Below are 17,447 nucleotides of genomic sequence, written 5' to 3' on the forward strand. Positions count from 1 at the left end.
CTCTGTATAATAGGCTCCAGTTTCATCCACCTCATTAGAACTGATTCAAATGTATTCTTTTTAATGGCTGAGTAATACTCCATTGTGTATATGTACCACAGCTTTCTTATCCATTCATCTGCTGATGGACATCTAGGTTGCTTCCACGTCTTGGCTATTATAAACAGTGCTGCGATGAACATTGGGGTACACGTGTCTCTTTCCCTTCTGGTTTCCTCAGTGTGTATGCCCAGCAGTGGGGTTGCTGGATCATAAGGCAGTTCTATTTCCAGTTTTTTAAGGAATCTCCACACTGTTCTCCATAGTGGCTGTACTAGTTTGCATTCCCACCAACAGTGTAAGAGGGTTCCCTTTTCTCCACACCCTCTCCAGCATTTATTATTTGTAGACTTTTGGATCGCAGCCATTCTGACTGGTGTGAAATGGTACCTCATAGTGGTTTTGATTTGCATTTCTCTGATAATGAGTGATGTTGAGCATCTTTTCATGTGTTTGTTAGCCATCTGTATGTCTTTTTTGGAGAAATGTCTATTTAGTTCTTTGGCCCATTTTTTGATTGGGTCGTTTATTTTTCTGGAGTTGAGCTGTAGGAGTTGCTTGTATATTTTTGAGATTAGTTGTTTGTCGGTTGCTTCATTTGCTATTATTTTCTCCCATTCTGAAGGCTGTCTTTTCACCTTGCTAATAGTTTCCTTTGATGTGCAGAAGCTTTTAAGGTTAATTAGGTCCCATTTGTTTATTTTTGCTTTTATTTCCAATATTCTGGGAGGTGGGTCATAGAGGATCCTGCTGTGATGTATGTCGGAGAGTGTTTTGCCTATGTTCTCCTCTAGGAGTTTTATAGTTTCTGGTCTTACGTTTAGATCTTTAATCCATTTTGAGTTTATTTTTGTGTATGGTGTTAGAAAGTGGTCCAGTTTCATTCTTTTACAAGTGGTTGACCAGATTTCCCAGCACCACTTGTTAAAGAGATTGTCTTTAATCCATTGTATATTCTTGCCTCCTTTGTCGAAGATAAGGTGTCCATATGTGCGTGGATTTATCTCTGGGCTTTCTATTTTATTCCATTGATCAATATTTCTGTCTTTGTGCCAGTACCATACTGTCTTGATAACTGTGGCTTTGTAGTAGAGCCTGAAGTCAGGTTGCTGAATCTTTAAGCTCAATCTATGTCTCTCTTATCTTTTCATTTCCTTTCACTTTTCTTCATTTCTTCTATCCCTTCTAAGTTGACCTTACTGCTTGTCCAGGCAAGGGTACACAGAAATTGTATGCACTGCTTCAATTTTCTATACTACACAACAGCAGCAAAAGAACAAAATCCAAAGATTTAGATCCAAGCTTCATAAAAAATACCAACTCCTCTTTAGCCTCATTAATTATATACAAATTATCTTCCTCATTCTTTTCAGAGTTTTGTGCTACTACACTATACTTTAGCTAAACAATAAGGATATAATATTATTCAATCATTAATTAGTAAATTAGCAATTGGAATAATTGTGTATAGTCTCAATCCTCAAATTCTGTTGTTCCATGTAGGAATTGCTGTCTTTGTAACCTCACACAGAGCAGGGGTGAAGGTACAGTAGGAACTGAGATAATTTTCTGGGAAAATGTTAACTAATATCACATCATCTCTACTTCTCAATGTAATAAACTGAAGCTTGACTGTGTCAGTCACATTATGTGACTTTTCAAAGCTGTTTAACATTATTTGGCTGGCCTTGTTCCAATACTATTGTTTTAAATGTCAATTTTAGGAGCTGGCATAAAAGTAATAGAACTTGGTCCAAGAATTATTTGATTTGAGATGAATTCAATTCTTAAAAAGTCTAGACAGCAGAATGATATTTTGCAGTAGGTGTTTAGAAAAGTGGTAAGTTCATAAACATTCAGAGAGCAGCTTTCCAATAGTGGGCTTGAGCTCATATGCTCTATGCATTGAAATGTCTTATCTCAAACAAGATGGCTAATCTGGATAACAACATCTGCCATAAATTGCATTGCATTTTTTATTATAACTTCCTAGCCAGAATTTGTTATCATGAAGTTATTGTCCTTAATTCTATATATTAGAATTGCTGGAAGAAATGCTTGAAAGTTGTAGAGATAAAGCACTGGAGTTTTGTGAGGCAGGATAAGTTGAATCATGAGGTTAATGGACTTTAAATACATGTTCTGAGAAAGAAAGTTGGTCTTTGAGACTGATTGGATGATCACAAGAAGGTATAAGAGGCACAGATGTATTGCTCAAATAATACTTCTTGTTAGCTTTATTGTTACTAAAAAATAGCCTTCTGGCTTGACTCTTACGTGTGTGTGTGTGTGTGTGTGTGTGTGTGTATGCTCAGTTGTGTCTTAATTTTTGTGACCTGATACATGGACTGTAGCCCACCAGGCTCCTCTGTCCATGGGATTTCCCAGTCAAGAATACTGGAGCTGGTTGCTACTTCCTCCTCCAGGGCATCTTCCCAACCCCGGGATCAAACTTACACCTCTTGCATCTCCTGCATTAGTAGGTGGATTCTTTACCACTGCTCCATCTGGGAATCCCATGACTCTTACTTCCTAAGCTAGTACATTATCAATAATGTTTCTACAGCATGAAGAGGTCAGTGATTGATATTAGCTTTACTTACTTAGAAATAGAGCCTTGTAATAAAGCTCTTAGAGGAATCCCTGTGAAATATGGCAATTAATCATGCTCGTTTACAGTGAGAATGGAACTGGCACACTTTGGGGAACACCTAAAGTTCTCAGTATTAACTTGCACATAAACCTAATTTCCAAATGCCAATGGTCTGTATGCCTATCTGTGTATGAGAACAGAAATTGTTTCTCATTTCTTTATTTATAAGAAATAACCTCAGGTAGGGCCAAATATTAATTAAATAAATATCTTAAAGTATATGAAACACATACAGACACATCCTTTGGAATTCATTTCATATTGCTATGTAATGCACTTGCAGCAATCACCTCCAGGCTTCCCTTCCAGAATTTAGAAGCTAGCTCACTGTTACTAAACCAAATAATTCATAATATTTGTGTTGAGTAGTCATGAAAATATCAAAAGTAAAATTGGGATATAATTCTTCAATATTAGCAGAAACATTGCTTCTTTAAAAAGGCAGCATAAATGATTGGTCTTCTCAATTTACCTGAACATTTGCAATTAATGTACAGTAAAATTTTGTGAATATACTGTCATAGGAGTCAGAGATTCAAGCACTCTGTAGAATGTGGAGTTTTTCAACCTTAGCGTTATCTAATGTTTATGATATAAGTATCATGCTGGGAAGCAGTCTATTAAGCATTATTTTTTACTTGTAATGACATATTTGAGAATTCTGATGACTATATAATGAAGTTATTAATAATGCATATTATTGATAATAAATTCAACCTTTACTCTCTAAGAATATCCCACTTTTGACATTTATGATTCCTTATAAATGATGATTTACCATATGAAATGCAGATTTTGGCATTCTGATTAATAATTTTTCTTCTTGGATTCTTGAGATCAGATATTTAAAAGATGGTAAGAATTACAATAGTTTACTAAGATATAAAAACGTGTGTTAAGCATTTAGACTTGTGCTTATTCCACCTGGTATTCGTTTGCCCTGTAACACAAACTCCAAACAAGGTTTACATCATTCTATGCTATCTTCACTAGCTCAAATCATAGTACACAGGATTGTTGTAAAAGTTAAGAAGTCAGGATGGGGAGCACATGTATACCTGTGATGGATTCATTTTGATATTTGGCAAAACTAATACAATTATGTAAAGTTTAAAAATAAAATAAAATTAAAAAAAAGAAGTAGAGACATAGAGTGCCCTATCTCTAAGCATAATAAACATTATGATTTTCATAATTTTGTAAATTTGTATAATAAGCTGAATTTTGTACAAGAATTATTTGACTTATTTATATTTCTGTTGCTATGTTAATATTGGCAAACATTATAGCCACTAATTTTTCTTAAAGAATATTGCCTATGAGATATATTATATAGGTATTCTTTAAGAAATAATATATAGATGGACATTTGTTATAAAATAAGGAAAACAAAGACAGATAAATTGTATGCTAGTTTGGTCAACAAAATAATTAGAAAATTATAGAATTTAGGCTGAGGCTAACAAATAAATTTGTTAGCTAAGGGCTATAGTATTTCTTACTATCAAACACTATTCTAATAGCACTATATATATTTTAAGAATTTAATCATCATATCAATCTTTCAGTCTGAAATTATTATTAAGCATGCAATTTGCATAAAGCCAAACAGCTAGTAAGTTAAGTATTGAAACTTGAACCCAGCCTCTCTTCAAATCCATACTGTAACCATTAGAAAGATAAGATGATCAGTAACAAAATCAAATATTATTAAAAAGGAAACAGGCTTATGAAGAAAACAAAATAAGTAAATGAGTATATATTTACAAATATCATATTAGTAATATTGAGAACCTAAGAAGATTTGGTAATTTGCAATATTATTAGAGATAACATTAAAGAGGCAGAAAACATTTTAAAGTACAAATACATTTTGGAAAATTTAAAATAGCATCAGTGGGACTAGCTCAGAAAAACAACACTTTGCTAAAAAATTCTAAGATGTGTTTTATATTAATTTGATTGATTCAGAACTTGTAAGGAGAAATGATAATCAGTAATAATACTGATATCAGGTAAATGAAAGTCAATCAAAAATGTTAAGATGAACAGCTAGAAAAATTTGTATTGATTCAAACCAACTATTTTAGAATGAATCATATATGTCTATACAAATAACAAATCAACATTCTATATGAAGAAAAAGCTTAAAGAGTTACAACTCTTACAGGAGAAATTGAAGATCATCCAATTAAACAGTGACACTTTGACACTCCATCCTCATAAAAAAAAGGTAAATTTTTAAAAAAATATTCTTTTAAAGTATACACAATTATTAACCAACAAATAACCTTGGTGTGCTCCCAATGAATCTGAATATAATTTAAAGATTGTAAGTATACAGTGTAAATTACCCAGAAAACAGTGGAAATAATTTAGAAGTCAAAAAATAAAAAGGTAATCAGAAATCCTATATATATGAAATAAAAATTGGAAAAATATCAGCAAATTCAAAGAACAAGACCAAAAGCTGTCATTGAAATAACTGCCAACCCATGTGGTCTAATGGACATTTATACAACCTTGCGCCTGAAAATAGCAGAGTGCACGTAGCTTATAATTTCAAACTGAAGGTTCACCAAGATAAACCACATTCTGAAGCTTAAAACTAATTTCAAAAAGTATAAACAAGTAGATTTCATACAGAGTATGTTTTCTGAGAACAATGAAATTGAACCAACATTCATAACAAAAAGATATCTGGGGTAATTTCCAAATATTTGGAAAATAAAAAGATTCTAAGTAACTCATAGATCAGAATCACACAGGAAATTAGCAAATATTTTGTGGAATAAAAGCTAAAGCACAATGTATTGAAATTTGTGAAGCATAACTAAAAGATAATTAGGAGAAAAAGATTGCACCATTAAAAATGTTTATCAGAAAGGAAAGGAACTCTCCAGATATTTAAGAAATACATAACACCAGTGAGGCACAATTTTCCAGAGAAGTGGGGAGAAAAATGAAGAGAGGGAACATATTTCCACTGGTTTTAAGAGATCAGGATAAACTTATTCTTAACCATAATGAGAACATTATAAACTAGTAAAAGTCCACAGCATTCTCAGTCTGAACTTAGAAGAAAAACTCCTGAACAATATTGTTTCAACTAAATCCACAATGTTAGATTTATTCCAGGATTGAAAGTTTGTTTTCAACATGAAAATCAATCTACAATTCACCATGTAAACAGAATAAATAAATAACATTATATCAATAGATGCAGAAAAATCCTATGATAAAAAATTCAACTATATTTTATGATTTATAAACTCTCAGTGAAGTAGGCATAGAAGAAACTTTTATAGACAGTAATGTCCTTGAAACAAGAACTGAAACTTTTTCACTTTCCTTCCTTTAATGACTGATTCAGTACCTGATGCACCCTAAGGGATTAATAAAATATGCTTTAATGAAAATGTAAGCATGGCAAACTTTTTCAAAAAGTAGTTACAAAGAAAAAAAAATAAGATGCTAAGATGTGAACCTTATCAAGCAACCATAATTTAGTGGGAAAGTAATTTTTCAATAGTAGAAAGAGGAAACCTGGTGGTTCACTGATAAAGAACCCGCCTGCCAATGCAGGAGACATGGGTTCAATTCCTGGGTTGGGAAGATACCCCTGGAGAAGGAAAGGACAATCTACTCCAGTATTCTTGCCTAGGAAATCCCATGGACAGAGGATCTGATGAGCTATAATCCATGGGGTCGCAAAAGAGATGGACACGACTTAGCAACTAAACAATGACAACAGAATAGAAAAAAAAAAAAAGAAAAAGAAAGGCATTTTAGTGAGATAACAAAGGAGAGTTTCAAGGACTGTTCTCATCACAGAAATAGTGAAAAAGGAGTTTCCTGTTCAGGGACTACCCTCCACACTGCCATTAACAAGTTTTAAAAGAAACCCCCAGAATGGCCCCACAATCATCATCACTGCATCTCTAATGTCTACCAAGACCATTTCAATATATCCTCTTTTCCTTGTGAATGTTGGTTACTGTAATATGCCTCACACTTCTCAATCATTGCCCCCCATGCACTCTCAGTGTATACCAAGCCATTTGGTCTTCTCCCCATCTCTTCCCATCTATAAGCCCTTTCAGTGGGACTGCTGGAATTCATGTTCCAGCATTTAATTAACCCTCTCTGTCTTCAACTTCTGTTCTGAATATTCTCTGCATTGTTTAGTATGGACAGAAATTCAGCTCATCCCTGACTACCAAGAGGTCAGGTCTTAGTCCTCCTCTCTGTCTACATTAACTTGGGGAATACACATTTCAGTAAATATAATTATATTTTGCCCACTAGATCAATGACCCGACCCAGATATTTGAATGGTTTCAAAAGTGGTTGTGGGTCTTTACTGTAGCACATGGTAAGTGTTGTCATCTCTCATATCCTCAAAAATATTCAGTAATTTGCCCCATTACTCCTTCGAATCCCATGCCATGTTTCTTTGCTCCTCTGTATAGCAAAACACTTCTCCTCAGAAGGGTTATTTGTACTCAGTTCCCCAGTTCCTGACTCCCAATCCTTCTTCAAGTCATTCCAATTAAACTTCAATTCCTAAGACTCAAAGTTTCTCTTATCAATCTGACTCTGTTGAGGGGATTACAGCCACATAGTAATTTAAACAGAGAAAGCTTAATATTGAAAAATTATTAGTTATAACAGTGGACTGGAGTAATAAGTGTATAGCTATTGAGAAGTAAGAAAATATTAAATAGAACGGAAATAACAGATATAAAGAGCAGCCAATACCCCTGGGGCTGAGAAAGGGCACTCAAGATACCATCCCCCAACCACACCCTCAGGACTGAGACCTTCATCTTGTTGGAAGAGGTAGGACCTTGGCACACAGGATGACAAGGAAGTTACTATGAGGCTGCAGAGACAGAAATTGATGAAATTCTGTCTTCATTAACTTTCTTGCAGTAGGCCCTCCAGGATGCTGAGAAAACCATTCACAGGTAGGTGCCTCATACGGGGAATGATCATCTCTCAGAGGACATGCTGAGGACAGCCACCAGCCCTTGGGTCTTGCTGGCTGTTGTTCACTGCAAGAACAAGCCCTGGGAAAGGTGTGAGCACCCCAGGAACCTAGTGATAGGGAAAACCAGGTGTGCAGAACCAGAATCAGAAAGTTTATTTTGTTAACTATTGTCTCATTTGTGCTGTGTACAAAATTTAGTTCTTACTAAAACTCATTAGTTTTTTGGGATAAATAAATGCATACCCCAGCCTTCCCTTGTAGCTCAGTTGGTAAAGAATCTGCCTACAATGCAGGAGACTCAGGTTCGATTCCTGTGTCGGGAAGATGCCCTGGAGAATGAAATGGCAACCCACTCCAGTGTTCTTGCCTGGAGAATCCCATGGACAGAGGAGCCTGGCAGACTACAGCCCATAAGGTTGCAAAAGTCGGACACGGCTTGGTGACTAAACCATCACCATCAACAAGAATTGCATATAATTATGTTCATTTAGCTAAAGCAAACAAAATCGCCAATTACAGTCTAATGAGTCAATCAAAATATTGGTTCTTTTAACCTATCCGAATTTTTATCCTCTGCTTGAATGTTTGTTTCTCTTTTAATATCATGTGATTAAAATATAAATTCATTTACAAATACCCAGTTCCTGAGAAATGAGCAAAAAGGTAAGGATTTGTCTAAAGAATTTAAAAAAATGACTGAACAAATCCATAAATAAATTTATAAAGATGGCCTACATACATATGAAGTTTGATGTATTCCCACCAGTAGTCATAGGTATAAATTTAAATAGGCACTTGTCCACACACATCAAAATAACAGAAAAAGAAAAGCACACAAAAACCTCAATAGAGGCAGCCACCATCTCTACTGTAGTCCCCTTAGGAAACACACTGGTGATGTTTTTTAAGAACTTTAAAATATGTTCATAAACTTTGATGCTTCAATTACTATTTCAAGACTCCAAAATGAGAAAATAACTTAAACATGGACAGTAATATATAAAAATATCATGTTTGTACACTGTCATCACAAAGTTAACCAATGTCACTATCTTTAAATTAGAAAGACAAAACACCCAATAGTAGACATGTATTCAAATCTTGTTAGTATGCAGTTATTAAAAACAGTATTTTGCATTATGTTAACTGAAGTGGAAAATGCAAATAAAATAATTTTTAAATGTTCAGGTATTTATTAATTAACACATGTGACTTGATTCAGGTTTAAAGATGCGTGCACATAATCTTCAACTCAATTACCTACATAAAAGGACACACCGAACATCAAAACAGTGAATCAGTTATATTTTGTGTACATTGTCCCTTGTCCTTTCATTTCTGTATAAGTGTGTGTTACATGCATAATTACACAGTATGCTTAATGAACTTGCAATAAAACTGTTAAGTACCCTCAATATATTTTGGAGGTGAGAAATATTACAAATTTTAGGCCACAGTGGTTTTATTAATGTACTTTCTATAAGCATGTATTTTTCCCTTGTTAAGTGTTAATTTGTTCATTTTAATTTTAAAACATTAAGAGATAGCCCGCTATTAGGAGATAGCCCAGATTTTTATAATCTTAACCCACAATAAATAATGTTGCAATGAACACCTCTGTACATATCTTACCAGGGGTTCTGAAAGGTAGCCTCCCAGAACTGGAATTTCTGATCCAAAATAAACGAACATGTTAAAATAGGATGACAACATCCAAATTGTCCTCAGATATACTGTTACATTTATACTTCTGTTAATTGTTTATAATAGCACCAGTTCTTGTTTGCCTACATCCACACTAAGATTGGATGCTATCAATCAATTAATCCTTATCTATATAAGAATAAGTAAAACCATTTCATTGCTTCCTCAACCTAAATTTTCTGATTACTGTGATTCCAAATATTCACTGTCATATTTATATAGCTTATATTTACTTTTTTTTCTGTGAATTCTACTTACAATCTCATTGAATCACTGCACAATTCAAGTGGAGTGTAGAAGGAAACAAAAATTATTTTCTATAAAAATGTCTTTTTCTTGTATAACTTTTCTAATTAGGAAAGAATAAACCACAGATTTACCAGGACAATACAATGTCTTTTTCACAACAGCAACACAATGTGACTAGAATCACACTCATAAATACCTCCCATGACAAAACAAATGTCGTATGTACAGCAATCATTCATTTTGCATTGACAAATCATTTTTTTACCAGCTACATATGGTCAATTTCTCTTTTTTATGTTGTATCTTTTTCAATTGCACCTAGGAGTCATTTTAATATAGATAATTGAATTGCAGTTAATTCTCCATCTGGTGTTCCAGATTGGTTACTTACTACTGCTGATTTGAGGCTGATATTTTTCATTTATATTACTTGATCATTTTATTCACTGGCACATCTCTAACAGTATGTGACATTTACAAAGCATATCATGTGAGCACAGTTTAAAATTCCCAGAGCACAATTCCCTTTTGAAGCACTTGGAGGTCTTACACAAGCCCTTATATGATTCTATTTCTGTTTTTTAAATCACCACAACTTATAATTTACTTGTGAAGTATAATCTTAAAGAAAATTTATGAACAGATATTTAGAAACTAGCATATGATATAGTATTTTAATATATACAGTATGTTATAGATCCAGCAAATGTTCTTGATGAGTTGGTTTACCTGAAAATTATCTATGAAATCTGATCAGAAAACTCAAATTTGAAAATAATGCCTCATTAGATATAGACCTAGTACCATGGATTCAATTGTCCTACTAATCAATCATCATTTTTAATGTTTGAACAATGAATTACAGGTTTAAAGTACTTTCACTTGATTTGTATAAGGTAAGTTAGGGATCTTGTATTTTCGTGAAAGAATTAATTTGAGCCAGAGAAAGTTTAGTTAACCTATCAACTTTTTTTTAATAATTTGCAAATTAGATACTCTTTTCACATTTTAGTGTCATAATTGTGCTAGCTATACTTCCATTTTAAGGTTTCTTTGAGGACTAAAAGATAATTGTTAAAAATAAATTGAATATATATTTGTTATTTCATTACTTTATTTTTCCCATTTCAGGGTTCATGAATCAAGTCTTATAGAACTTGAATTACTTGCCAAATTCAACATGTTTCAGAATCACCCAGAACCTGCTTCTCATTCCAGAAACTACTGTGTAAAAGGTGGCATAGATTATGGACAGTAGGCATTATTGGGACCAAGCTGCTTATTTTATAGCAGAAAAATTTGAGTCACAGATGTAATGGATTAACTCAAACACAGGCCATTAGACTTTCAGTTCAGTTCAGTTCAATCATTCAGTCGTGTCCGACTCTCTGCAACCCCATGAATGGCAGCACGCCAGGCCTCCCTGTCCATCACCAACTCCCAGAGTTCACTCAGACTCAGGTCCATCGAGTCAGTGATGCCATCCAGCCATCTCATCCTCTGTCATCCCATTCTCCTCCTGCCCCCAATTCCTCCTAGCATGTCTTTTCCAATGAGTCAACTCTTCGCATGAGGCGGCCAAAGTACTGGAGTTTCAGCTTTAGCATCATTCCCTCCAAGGAAATCCCAGGGCTGATCTCCTTCAGAATGGACTAGTTGGATCTCCTTGCAGTCCAAGGGACTCTCAAGAGTCTTCTCCAACACCACAGTTCAAAAGCATCAATTCTTCAGCACTCAGCTTTCTTCACAGTCCAACTCTCACATCCATACATGAACACTGGAAAAACCATAGCCTTGACTAGACGAACCTTTGTTGGCAAAGTAATGTCTCTGCTTTTCATACAGCCTTAATGTACTCCTTTTCCTATTTGGAACCAGTCTGTTGTTCCATGTCCAGTTCTAACTGTTGCTTCCTGACCTGCATATAGGTTTCTCAAGAGGCAGGTCAGGTGGTCTGGTATTTCCATCTCTTTCAGAATTTTCCACAGTTTATTGTGATCCACACAGTCAAAGGCTTTGGCATAGTTAATAAAGCAGAAATAGATGTTTTTCTGGAACTCTCTTGCTTTTTCGATGATCCACTAGACTTTGACCAGGTCACAAATAATGATTATAATTTAGTGTTGTGTTTTGAGATATATTGATGTTGTAAACACAAAAAGGATACTGAGTACATAGGATTGAAGTAAAGTGCAATAGGTATTAAAATATTGAAGGATATGATTAATTTTGTTTTATGATCATTTATGGGAAATATTCTATTTTACATTTACCCTATTTAAAAATGTATACCTATGTATTTCCTTCACCATACCATTAGTCCATAATGAAGCCCTCCCCCTAGCTAATTTAAATTTGCAAGATAGCCTTTGAAAAGTGTCTATATTGTGTTTATATTATATCAAGCATCTCTAAACCAAGTTTCTCTAAACCAGGAACTCTTTCAAACATTTAAGCATATTATACGTAATTCTGGCTGAGTCCAGTTGCTGTTCACCTGAAACTATCATGTTGTTAATCAGCTAACCCCAATGCTAAATAAAGAATTTAAAAAGGAAAAAAAAATTATCTTGCTTTCCTTGAGTATATATGGTATTCAGCAGAATTATTGTTTTATTATAAAGCTCTCTGAATGAATAAATGCGATAGAAAGCCAAGTCCATTTTCATTTTATTTCTAATTTTTAAAAGTCTTAAATGCATCTTATAAGAGTTTGGCAATAATGTCTATGATATCATAATGTCACAAATAAAACATCTAAAGGTACATGTATTTTCTTTAATATATTATTTTAATTTTCATTTGCTAAAATAAATAATACAAGCAATTTCCATTCATCTGAAAGCATCATGGCAATTAAGAACACATTAGTAAAGCACAAATTTTTAGGTGTGCACATACATACACTGGCACACAAATATTTGCCATTGTGTGTGGAAATATCTAAATTAACTGTCATAAAATAAAGCAAATTGTCAGAGGCTTTACATTTCCAAGGAGTTATTTCTGATTACCTCTTTGAAGGGCTGGACATTTTTATGATTTGTGATGAAATGACCACTTGTAAGCACTATACACCTTTGAAAAATATTCTGTTCACTGATTATTGGGGATATCAGTTAATGCATTTCTGATGTCAAAACATCAGTATTTCTGCTTTGTAAATTTACCTTTTCCTCATTAATCCTGAAAGCTATCCATCCTCAAGGGTGTCTCCAAGAAGTGTTTTCAAAGGACTTGGAGCTTGTGATAAGATTTCCATGAGAAAAGGTCATAAAAACACTTGCATACCTACATCACAAAAAAAAAAAAAAAGGTTGAAAATATTTATAAAATAAGAATAGAGGAATAACAGGTGAATTGATTACTCAAAAATAAAAGGAGACAGCATCTTTGAAAATGTGACTTCCAACACTGCATCATGTCATACCTCTGGCTACTCCTGTCCTTAACTTTCAATTATCCTTACTTTTGTTGTACTATGCTAGTTAATGTGTACATGGTTTTTGAATAAATAATCTCAATATTAAATTGTATATTTCTCTTTAATCAGAGTTTGAAAAAATGTATTTAAAATATATAAGGTTATATGGCAAATTATTATTTTTCTAAAGCTCAGACTGGCATAACTTAGAACAATCATGGATTTGCAATGCAATAATTTAGCTATGATTGGATGTGCTAGAGTCTTTTAATTTCACGGCTTCAGTCACCCTCTGCAGTGATACTCTGGCCAGCTGATGTGAGAATTGACTCACTTGAAAAGACCCTGATGTTGGGAAAGATCGAAGGCAGGAGGATAAGGGGACAAAAGAGGATAAGATGGCTGGATGGCATCACCAGCTGTATGGACATGAGTTTGAGCAAGCTCCGGGAGTTGGTAATGGACAGGGAAGCCTGGCTTGCTGCAGTCCATGGGGTTGTAAAGAGTCGGAATAAACTGAGCGACTGAACTGAACTAAACCAGAATGTGCTTAATCATGTCTGACTCTGTGCAACCCCATGGAGTGTAGCCCACCAGGTTCCTCTGTCCATGGAATTCTCCAGGCAAGAATACTTGAACGGGTTACCATTTCCTCCTCCAGGGGATCTTCCCAACCCAGGGATTAAACCTGCATCTCCTGGGTCTTGTGCATTGTGGGTGTATTCTTTTACCTGATGAGCTATTAGGAAAGTTATGCTGGATGGACTTAAATTCCCTAAAATTCTATCCTTGGGTTAGTAGTGGCCACAGGAATGGTTTGCATAATTAAAATGGGGCTTCAAAGCATCAGAAACATTCTTTTTACACCAGGAAGTTCAGTGCCAGGTCTTGTACTATTGAAGTTCAAGGTTGTTTTCCCTGAATTTTCTGGCTTTTCTTCCTGACATGGGCAAAAGCCAGACCTTCTGTGCCTCTAGCTTCTGCTTGAAGTTTTTCACTGTCTTCTTCCACTCTGGGGACAGATGTACGCTTAGTTTCTTGACAAAAGGTTCTCCTGTAGGTCGCACATCTTTGAAATTGGAGACTTGGAGGCAGTGAGTATCAAAATGTGTCCTAGCTCATTTTCATGAGTTTCTATTTTTTTAGCCCACATCAATCTTTTCTTCCCCCTTTATCTCACTATCTAACCTGCTGACTCAGGCCCAACATCAAATGCAAAGGAAGTAGTTTTGTATAAGCTGATCAATTGTTTCCCACTGCATAAAAAACAATCCTTATAATAAATCTACAGGTATATAGATGGATATGGGCTTATGTGTACATGGGCTTCCCTGACATCTCAGATGATAAGGGTTACAATGTCATTTACCAGGGTATCATTGAATTTCTATGAACCCAAATAAATTATTTGTCTTCTTGAAGTTGCTTGTTCGCTTGTGATTATTACATTTTTTTTTCTTCTCATTATTAACCAGTTCAGTTTAGCCACTCAATCATGTCTATCTCTTTGTGACTTCAAGGACTGCAGCAAGCCAGGCTTCCCTGTCCATCATCAACTCCCAGAGCTTAGTCAAACTCATGTCCATTGAGTTGGTGAATACATCCAACCATCTCATCCTCTGTCATCCCTTTCTCCTCCTGCCTTCAATCTTTCCCAGCATCAGAATCTTTTCCAATGAGTCAGTTCTTTGCATCAGGTGGCCAAAGTATTGGAGTTTCAGCTTCAGCATCAGTCCTTCCAATGAATATTCAGGACTGATTTCCTTTAGTATTGACTGGTTGGATCTCCTTGCAGTCCAAGGGACTCGCAAGAGTCTTCAACATCACAGTTCAAAAGCATCAACTCTTTGGTGCTCAGCTTTCTTTAGAGTCCAACTCTCACATCCATACATGACTACTTGAAAAACCATAATTTGATTAGACAGACCTTTGTTGGCAAAGTAATTTCTCTGCTCTTAAATAAGCTGTCTGGGTTGGTCATAACTTTGCTTCCACGGAGCAAGCATCTTTTAATTTCATGGCTGCAGGCACCATCGGCGGTGATTTTGGAGCCGCCAAAACTAAAGTCTGTCACTGTTTCCATTGTTTCCACTTCCGTTCGCCATGAAGTGATGGGACAAGATGCCATAATCTTAGTTTTTTGAATGTTGAGTTTTAAGCCAGCTTTTTCACTCTCCTCTTTCACTTTCATCAGAAGGCTCTTTAGTTCTTCTTCACTTTCTGCCATAAGGGTGGTGTCATCTGCATATCTGAGGTTACTGGTATTTTTCCTGGCAATCTAGCTTCCAGCTTGTGCTTCATCCAGTCCAGCATTTTTCATGATGTACTCTGCATATGTTACATAAGCAGGGTGATGTATATGGGCTTGACATACTCCTTTCCCTATTGGAACCAGTCTGTTGTTCCATGTCCAGTTCTAATTGTTGCTTCTTGACCAGCATACAGATTTCTCAGGATGCAGGTCAGGTGGTTGGTATTCCCATCTCTTTCAGAATTTTCCACAGTTTGTTGTGATCTACACAGTCAAAGGCTTTGGCATAGTCAATAAAGAAGTAGACATTTTTCTGGAACTCTCTCTTTTTCGATGATCCAACAGATGTTGGCAATTTGATCTCTGTTTTCTCTGCCTTTTCTAAATCCAGCTTGAACATCTGGATCAATATAATTCATTATTAATGCTTTTTCATCCAGTGTATTCATTAAAACCTCTTTATTATGTGATCCTTTGGCTAACATTAACTCATTTGAAATGCAAACATAATTTAGTCTTTCATGGGACAAGACGAGATGACAGTTAATCAATGATTGATTTTATCCTTAAGTTTTTCAACTGTCAAGGATAAAACATGTCAATCAGTGAGAACAAATGTACTATCAATTATAATTACTTGAACAAAAAAGTCACAAGTGTTCCTTCATCTTCCAAATATTAAAGCTAAGTTAGAATTAGCACTATTGAGTATTCAGTTCCAGTGTCCTATATATTACTTTAATTAGCAAAAAGAAATATTAAGTTACATTTACTTCTCAGACCTATCCATTGATTTTTTTACAAGCATTTTCTGTCCTTGACTTAGTAGTAAGGAGATATTTATCCTCTAATTGTATCCATAAGTTTAATATATTCATGAAATGATGAGAATGAGGATAGTCATGAAGCTTGGAATTAGAAAACACTACCACTTACTATTTGAATAACCTTGGGCATATCACTTTATTTTCTAAACTTCAACTTTCATATTTCTGCTATGATGATTAATAAGTTAAAATTCAAAGGTTGTTAACAGTATAAACACAGCGTATCTATGAATACATCTCACAAAAGTACTATTCAGAAGAGGAAAAATAAATGTTTGAGTGCAGGAATACTTTTTTAAACCCAATATTTTAATATAGTTCTTGGTATTAACAAAAGGTATTACAAAGTTAAGTTTAACCCATCCTTTCTATAAGGGTTAAATTTTATATTCATGCTTCAAAGAAAGGCACCCAAAACAAAACAACAGAAAACTGCATTTCATATTACAAATGTTATATAAACAGATATACACACATTCACACACAAACTAGGAACATGGAAGTTTTAATAAATAATGGAATGTTGTGGCCTTAAATCAATTCTTTTTTATAAACTTTAAATACTTGGGATTTTTTTGTATTGCTGTTGTTTAGCTGCTTAATTTTGGAGGGCTTTCTTGAACATATGTACTTCAACAATATCCATTACTAAAAAAATTTACTTTTATAAACATTTCACTGTAGACACCCTTATCTATGCTGTGAGTACAAGCATTCTAAAAAATGTAACTCCTTAAAGTAACTCACTGAACAATTTGCAACCTTGAGATATGTAATTCATCATGTCAAAAGCCAGGTACTCAGTCCCCCAGGGCCCTGGAGTCTAAAGTTGTGAGGATGTGAGTTTTTGAGTACTATAAGGAGCCAAAGGATTACAGAAATAGCCAGGCATTCTCCATCTTTGCTTCTAGACAGCCAACACATACGGCTCCTGTCACAAGGCAATTTTTAGTGACCACTAGAGCCTTTCAAATGGAAATCCCCTGACCTTGAGCATGGGCAGTTTGGCAACATCCGCACTTGTTCAGAAAGATCTTTGAGTAATTTGAAGTAACTCAAAACACTGTTAACTTGAGGCAAATTTTCATGCATTGCTTAAAAAAACAGAAATTAAAAGCTAATGAAAGTCAGCAGTTAACGTGGAAATCTGGGAAAACATATCTTCTTTAATAGAGACAAAACTAAATGTTACACCCATGGAGGAAAAAAACAAGATAAAAAGGAACTGACATTTGATCTAGAGTAGAAATTATATATCACTTGGATGCATACCCTTGTTTCTTCTCTGTCTGGAAAATCAATTTACA

Source organism: Bos javanicus, chromosome 16 (genome assembly GCF_032452875.1).
Source record: "Bos javanicus breed banteng chromosome 16, ARS-OSU_banteng_1.0, whole genome shotgun sequence".
NCBI lineage: Eukaryota > Metazoa > Chordata > Mammalia > Artiodactyla > Bovidae > Bos > Bos javanicus.